Source organism: Battus philenor, unplaced genomic scaffold, assembly GCF_028537555.1.
Source record: "Battus philenor isolate CCGP_79_NKW_IND1 unplaced genomic scaffold, ilBatPhil1.0.hap1 SCAF_9, whole genome shotgun sequence".
Lineage (NCBI taxonomy): Eukaryota > Metazoa > Arthropoda > Insecta > Lepidoptera > Papilionidae > Battus > Battus philenor.
Genome location: NW_027181759.1, coordinates 16,182,160 through 16,190,772, shown reverse-complemented (window position 1 = coordinate 16,190,772; position 8,613 = coordinate 16,182,160). Strand labels below are relative to the sequence as shown.

General features: G+C 36.9%; 1 non-coding gene across 1 annotated transcript; it reads right to left on the bottom strand.

Moving 5' to 3' along the window:
* Positions 1-8,070: 8,070 nt before the first annotated feature.
* Positions 8,071-8,144, bottom strand: TRNAN-GUU (transfer RNA asparagine (anticodon GUU)). Its single transcript has one exon. It is a non-coding gene; the product is annotated as a tRNA-Asn (tRNA).
* Positions 8,145-8,613: the final 469 nt, after the last annotated feature.

Here is an 8,613-nt window from a genome sequence, read left to right as displayed (position 1 = left end):
TGCAAGAAACTTCTCTGTGTGGTTGAGATAGTTTTTGAATAATATGAATTACAAATAAAAAAAAAATCTCAACGTTACGATACTCATCACTGGGCCCCGTCGGGCGCGATGCACCGCACACGCCTCATACAAATACTCAGGACACCAGCGCTCGCAAGCTTGGGTCAGGGTCAGCCCGCGCGCTCCCGACACCCGGGTAGACCTCGCCTCAGTAACCTACTCCACTCTTCAGTCACAACACTACACACCGACACGGGTATAGCCCCTCTTCGTGCAAACTTCATCACTGTTGGAGTACGATCACCTCACGTAAAATTTTATTGTTAGTTTTAGTATTAGCAGCGTAACTTCTATCACATAAGATACAAACTGAAAAAGACATTAAATGAACACGTGAATTGCGTCTAACAACGGGTAAATCAACTTAAGAGCGATTTCGTAATTTAAAACTTTATACATAACGCTCCCATTGCATTGAACCCATGAATCAATTATCCAAGAACTAACGAAGTTTCCTGCAACCCTTTTTAAATGTATGAGTAAAAGATTCTTATTTATTTAAGGTTTTTTAGTACCTGGAGAACATTTTTAGTTCTACATTTTTAATGTATTTATTTTTTAAAAAATCTTTTTGTACAGTAATTCCCGTAACAACAAAAAACAATAATTTATGGACGATTTTTCTCAATTAGCATCAACAACTATTATTTAGTAACAACAAGTTATTTGGACCTGTCAATCGAGTTATTTTAGAGCCAAAATAACAATGTACAAAGTATTCCTTATAGAAATGTTTCATAAATTAGATAGTGTTTTAAACCCACGGGACCATTTTACGAGAGTTAAATTTGATTAGTTTCCAGCAGATTGAACTCTTCAGTATCTTTTCTTTGACACTTAAATCAACACTGTAAACACGAGTGGCGATTCAGTTTTATTCACTCAGGTACATAGCAGGTAGGTGATTTCTACATAATTCTCATACGCGATCGATTACAGGCCATACTATTTGTCACACGCAGCAACAAAATAGTTCGTAAAGTTTGAATGATTGTTTTCGTACTCATTATTTGCAATGTTAATGGCATATCGTAAAGAGTGCAGCCCGCCCCGCGCCGCGCCGCCCCGCGCCGCCCCACGCAGCCGCATCGAAGTCGTTAGCGTGTCTGTTAAGGAGACAGTGTTAATTCTCTCTAATAACTGTCGCGCACGGCCCGTAATCAGTGCTGCCTCGGGGAGCACGTCACGACGCTGGTGCAATAATTAGTTCAGCGCTGTCAGATCTGCTGACCGCACGCCGCGACACGCTCGGACGAGGCGACCAGTGCACGAGCGTCTTCGTATTCAGCTTGAGTTAGTGTTGCATAACATACGCAACCAATTTACATATATGTGTATATATAAATCATATTATTATAACACGATTGAAAATGTATTTATTTAAAGTAAAGTACAAATACCAGAGGCTGAAACCTATATGTAGGCTGACTGAAATTTTCTTATTGTAATGTAGATTTATCTACGAAAATATTAACTTTTATTAATAACGCTGTGAAAAAGACAAAAAATAGTGTGACGCAGCTGGAATATTGCGATTGTCTGTATGAATCTCTATGTTTGTGTACGCATCTATCTCATAGGCGGATTGGATAAGAAATGTTTGTAAAATATATGCTTGCTTGTATGTATGTTGTAATTTTTTTCTATGCATTATTAATTAGCATGAACAAGGGTAGTCCTCTGCCCCTTTTCCCCGGGATACAGTCATATACATAATTGACACTTTGTACATTGATCATATAGGATGCCACTGCTCATATAAAAGTTTCCAGAGGATAGGCAGCAGCGTCCTCTGCACACCATAACACTTCACTGCGATTATTGCCAACCCGCCTGCCAAGAGATTTAAGGATTATGATATTTCCCTCCATAAATATGTTTGGTGGAGACCTACTTCTTGCAGCAGACGTCTATGCGTTCAAACGACGACGGTTATTATTGTTTGTTTCTTTTTGATAATACCTCAAATTGGTAACAGTAATTTTGATCGTAATTTGTCCGAAATTTTTATTTATGCTATATTCATTTATTGGTATGTAGAAAAAACATATATGTACCAATAATCATTCCTAATATACCAAGATACTAGTTTTTTATTATAATATGGTATAATAAATAATTGGTACGTATACCTGATCGAATTCGTATAACGTTCATTCGAATCCGATCAGGTTCGCACTGGTTTCGACACCATAGTGGTCGAAGCAATACAAACCGTCGAAAACCAGCGCAGCTGGCGCAACATAACGTACTATAAATTTTATGAAATTGGAGAAGGGGATGCAAAGAAAGGAGGAAGAGGATACTAAAACACTGTGCTGAGAGAGGCTCGTTGCTTAAAGTTGAGTAAATAGCCCACGTTCCAGATGTTGACTACTGCCTTATTGATGGTGCGATTCATTGAGATTTCTGACGGATTTTTCTCGCAATGTTTACGTCTAAACTGCCGCGGCGCGGGAGAGATGACACGGGGATGTGCGAACAGGCTTGCAAGGACACTTTGAATACTTCAGCTATCTTAGATACAGTTGTAGGCATTCGTTTTGTTTCTGTTACGCGAGGAAAGGTGTAATTGTTTTTAATAATACTGTTTAGTTTTCACTAAAAATTAATGGCGTGATGTGGATTTAGTAAGGATAGAGTTTGCTAGATAGAGATGGAATTACGACTGAATGGCGATTGACTGAAAACTCAATTGGGGGCTAGAAACTTCGGCTTATATATATTGTAATGTTGAAACGACTGGTAGTTAAGCATTTTGTAATGTAATTTTTTTTCCCAAACATTCTGGAACAACAAAGCGCGACTGCTAATCAAATTGGTGGGTAATTACAAAGTACGCAAGGCTGCCACCAACTTACGTATTCAGGCTTCCCCGGACAGGCGCCGCGGCGCCGTGAGAGCTAAACAAAGGTTTTCCATTAGCAGGCGTTTGGGCGTCTCGGGCGCTCGGTTTGTCGCGCTAATGGGTTTATCTCGTCCAATCGTACCGCCGTTTGTCTTGAGGCCTCCCGCTTGCATACAGATCTCTGGGGAAACTGCCGCCACCTCGACATTGTTCCCGCTCCTCCGCAAACCACTTTCGACCGAAATTCTTGATACTTACTCATTATTTAACTTAAACACGTTTGTATCGAAATCGTCTTATTCCTTACAATACACGTCGGAAAATCAGTAACTTTCTGTAATGGAGCTTTTAGCTAGCTTTCTTTGCGAATTGACTACTACAGGTACTGGAAGTCTGTCTTTCGGCTTACGTGTCGCCTATTCTTCTTATCATATGATTTGATGATTAAAAAACTAAAAAAAACTGAACGTTGCAGCTTTTCAGCAATAAAAGTATATTGTACGAAAATAATTGAACGCAGCAATATGACTCTAAAATGGAAGCGCTCCCTATTCTACTTCGTGCAACGTCATATTTCTCACTTTAACTATAAAACTGTTTCATTATTTGGCTGTCCGGATGTATAATTACATGTTGATAATAGATGTATAGCTATTCTCCTGCTCCATGCGTCGTGACCCTTTTTATTAAGTCTGTCGCATTCTAAGTCACGCTATTTGCAATGTAAATATAATACTAAACTACGTACCCCGATTTCCTTATACCAGTTTTTCTGAAGCAGAAATATTCCCGTGAATAAAGAAATGCCGTCAGCTGACTTATCGCAGTACACTGATCTAGCTTTAGTAATATTACTATGGATCTATTTCGCAATTCGTCTTGAAAATAAATCAACAACTCGCTGACATGGTTTATAATCATATGTTTAACACTTTATTGTACATCAAGACGCACGAAAATAAAATACGTCTTATAAAATAGGCAAAATACGAAGTACGATGTATTTCAAACAAATCATTCGATGGGCATATTTTCCAAGCAAAGGACAGTCATTGGGAAAAGATTGGAAATCAATGTACATAAGTTTTAAAGTACAGTGTTTGTACTACATATATCACACAAATGACTACATATTGTAACACAAACATTTAAAATAGCAGGTCAATACCGTTCATCGAGGTGATATTTGTGGGAGCCCTATGCCTTGCAGTGGGCATCTATCAGCTGATATGATAATGATAGCATCCCTCGTGCTATCTGTACATCTCTGGCTATAGAACTCGACCAATCGATCGTATATAACTGCACATGTAACGCGGCTGCCGTCAATTAATCTTTTCGAACGATGTATGATATCAGGCATAATTGAGATAACGACTCCGGCCAAAACCTCTTCATTTGTTAAACGATAACCGTTAACAAATTACTGACTTGTGTTAATCAGAGCCCTAATCGCACTCGACGTAACAAAGCACCCGCATCTCGCATTCCGTAGCACCCCCTTCACTCTGCGAAGGGCGGGCGGGCGGCCGACACGTCCGCCGCAATAAAGCACTTAGCTACACTGATTTAGTGGCCACAAGCTTTTACACTCATTACCCATGTGACGAGAATATACACACTGATAAACTGCTTGCACCGCATACATTATTCACGTTTCCGAAGGAATGCTGTCATAAATGCGAAAGTGTTTTGTTTTGTGTGAGTCGCAAGAGAAGTGGGTTTTTATGAGCTCTTCCAGTTGATACCAATTTAACTTGTTTTTCAATGAGCTGTTAGTTTTAACAACTCATTAAAACAAAGAAAAGAAAGAACAAATGTTGACAAAGTATTTACTACACTTCTCTTGTACAGTACATCCACGACGTAGTGTTGCAGCGTGATTTCGTTTTTTGGAACTTCGTGTACTGTTTTTGTAGTGATCGGTAAATTCTTTCTTCTTTGTCTCGTAAGTGTAGAGGTGGGGTTTTTTCATCATGTACGCGCTTCGCTCGTGCACTAAAATACCCGTAGACTTGCGTCTGAGAACATCAAGTCATATACTCTTAATTGATTAATCAGTTTCTTATCATCTATCCTTATTCGAGGAACTTCGCAAGTATAGATTTCGATCTTACAATGTATCCATCTATAAAAATTTTGCTTTTCTAGTAGCGCAAAACGTGAAGCAAAAAGTGTAAATGTTTTAATTAAGTCTATCTACACATACGCGGCAGAGCTTAACAAAAGCGAACTTATCGAGTAATTATCAATTGTTCAATAACAGATCAATTTAATTGAATATTAAATACTCACACATAGACAATTATGAACGATGTGTGTGGGTGTATGCATGTACAGGCAATTACTATTCACCTACATCCAATTTAGATCAATGACACATTGACACTGTGATATTGTTCGCTTTTCAGAAGGCAAGTAGACACCGATAGTTCCAATGTAGACCATTGGAGGTACTGAAACTGTATAACATAACTGATATATCAAAGCCTTTGTTATAAAATTATCATCGTATTAAATCAAACTGTTGTTTGTACTGTTGTACAATGTCATCTTTTTTATTCGTGCAATGTGTATGTAAATAAAAATACAGGTTGATTGTCTGTTGGTGGAAAAACTTCAAACTGGTGAAATTATTGCTTATTTCTTGTCAATTATTACGAAGTTAATAACTTAATCATAATCTAATAAGAATAAGAGAACAAATGTGTCAAATTCGGACAGCTAAATATTTAAATTTGTTATCGATGACGATATTTCAAAATGTTCACCTTATGCATGGTGATTGAGAATAGATGTAAACGCTGTTAATTATTTTTACTGTCAAATGTGGCATATATTCGCATTTTTAAATCTTACGCTTGTATAACCAAATACTCTGTATATTGTCACGAATAAGGAAAGACGCCATGCGTAAAGTCAACACATTCACTTGTAACATTAATGTATTCATACGTGAAAGTCTTCCGTTTACATTCGCATCGCTAATCGAGGTGTTCGCATGTAGGGCGGGCGTGCGGGAGAGTCGTTCGGAATAACATTACGCGGAGGTTTTATCACGGATCCCCGGCTGTCGCAGCGCTTAACGCAAGCCTCGATATTGGCCGCTGCCATCAGCTGAGCGTGGCCGCTTTAAGCGTATCGAGCGCTGCGAGTTCCGGGCGGAACACTGCAACTCATAGACGAGCATTTTGTTCACTAGTTGAATAACGTACACTGGAAGTAAAAAAAAATTTCATCAACATTTCAATCTTTAGTATTTTTATAAACACGACTTTACTTTTAAAGTTTCGATTCTGCTCTTACGTTAGATTTAATTGACTTTAATATGTTATTTAAAATCTTCTACGTTATGCATATTTAAATTTCAATGTTAAATTTATTTTTGTATTCTTTTTCATAATGTTTGTCTATATCATAATTCCATTTCATAATGTTCCATTGTTTTACATTTCCACATTGTTTTCTGAATTCCATTGTTTATAAATAAGAAAGTTTTACGTAATTGCCTTCACTATCTTCTAAAATATTAATGTGGCCTTTAGATTATATATATATATATATATATATATATATATATATATATATATATATATATATATATATATATATATATATATATATATGTATATATGTATGTACACACACATTATTTTTCGTTGTATATTATTGGATCATCATATTACAGTTCCCTTACACACAAAAAAGGAGTTTAATTAAATTCAGGCATTTAACAAAAGAAGAGAACAAAGTGAAGTAAAGTTTAATCAAACTTCTCATGGACCAATGTAGCAATAGGAGGTCCTATTGCTCCATCAAGGCTTTGGTCACGCACGTGTCGTGAACATCGCAGTGCCAACATCCAATTATCTAAATATAGACATCTCCACTCATATTTCCACTGAATACTCTCACAGAGACCGCGTGCAATCAGACGTCACACTGCAATGCCAAATTGCCAAGACCGTTTGCGTCTTTAACTCGTAGCTTTACCGCTATGTTATGTATAAATAACATAACTTGTACGCTTTGTCCTGAAGGACAAACTTATTGAGAGCTTTGTCCTTCACCACAAAGCTCTCAATAAGTTCTACGATCACGAAGCCTGCAGGCGCTTTTATCATACTTAGTGAATAAACTTTTAGCAGTAGTAGTGCTAGTAGAAGTAAACACATTGTGTCACTTTAAAAAAACAAGATATTTTTCGGTTACCAGTAATATATCGATTTTCAAACCAATAATGTGACATACTCCCAAGATATACCGATTTAATATTTATTTTCAATAAATTTACTAAACGTGCTGTTTGCTATAATTTTCTTTTCTATTACATATTGTGATATATTTTTTAATTCCCGGATAACATCCTTTCGGTGTCGTTACATACAACTAAGTTCCTACCGATAAGAGATATCAAGCCTCTATGTTTTTTGATAGGTAGAGCTTCTCTGGCTGTTCTTGTAATATGTCATATTTATATTTCTGTTTATCGCAGGATACACGTATATATTTACTAATTTATATGATATAAATATTCTATATTTAAATATTTGTGTATATTTGACGTCCAGCATGTTCTGCAGTTTGTTTCTAGTCCTCGGCAGCCAAGTCTATCCAATGTAAGTCTCGAAGAAGAAGCCGTTTGTACGCTTTTTTTTCTTTTTTTAATCAATCAGATATTCTTAATTTGATGTAAAATAAATGGTTAAATAATTATAATAATTGGTCGACTTTATAACTTAACTAACAAGAAAATTAGAAAATTGTTACAAGAAATTTTAATATGTCAAAAATGCATTATATATTTATGATACAACACTTCAATGACAATAATTACGCTCCGGCGGCCCGGGCGCCACGAATTGCAGGAATGACAGCGAGCAAGCCACGAGTTCTCGACACAATGTTTCGACTTACACGAGAAAGTAAAGAAAGAAAGTATATCATCAATATTCTATTATAAAAAATAAGAATCCATTAAAACAACAATCGTATGATTAAAAAAAATTTGTGGCGAGGTTTAATACGTGAGCGAAGACGCCCATTGAGCCACGGAAGCTCGCCCAACTTCTCTCTGAAAGTAAAACTTGAGCTGCTTTTTCAAACAGGTTAATTTTGCAGCAAATAACAAATTGTTAATGATGAAAACAGAACGGACCTTTCGCCCCCGGGTAGGCTCGAACCACCAACCTCTCGGTTAACAGCCGAGCGCGCTGGCCCGTTGCGCCACGGAGGCGCGCGTTACTTCTGTTCAACTCTTATCACACACCACACACACATGTGCAAAACTAACGACATTTTATACAACGTTGTCTACAAGATACTTATAGGCATCTTCAGAAGCCAAGATTAACGATACAAGTTGGAGATTCAACTGGATCGAATAGGATTCCAGAAACTACGAAACATCTACTGTCCGTCTTTCATTTTTTAAAAACGAAAGTTTTAACAGTGATGACTTTCGCAACTGCTACCTGGCTTACTCTGGACGTCATTGGTAAGCTCGCAGTTGATCACCAATCACATTTCAAGTTATGACGCCTTCAAAGCGGACCTTAAAAAGCTCTTTACCAAAAAAACTTACTGCTATTGCAACGATGTATGTTAGTGTTTCATATGTATAAAAAATATTCAAAGAAATAAAAATGTTTAAATAGAAGAAACGTTAGTTAATAATACATTGAATATTTCAATACTTATTGTTG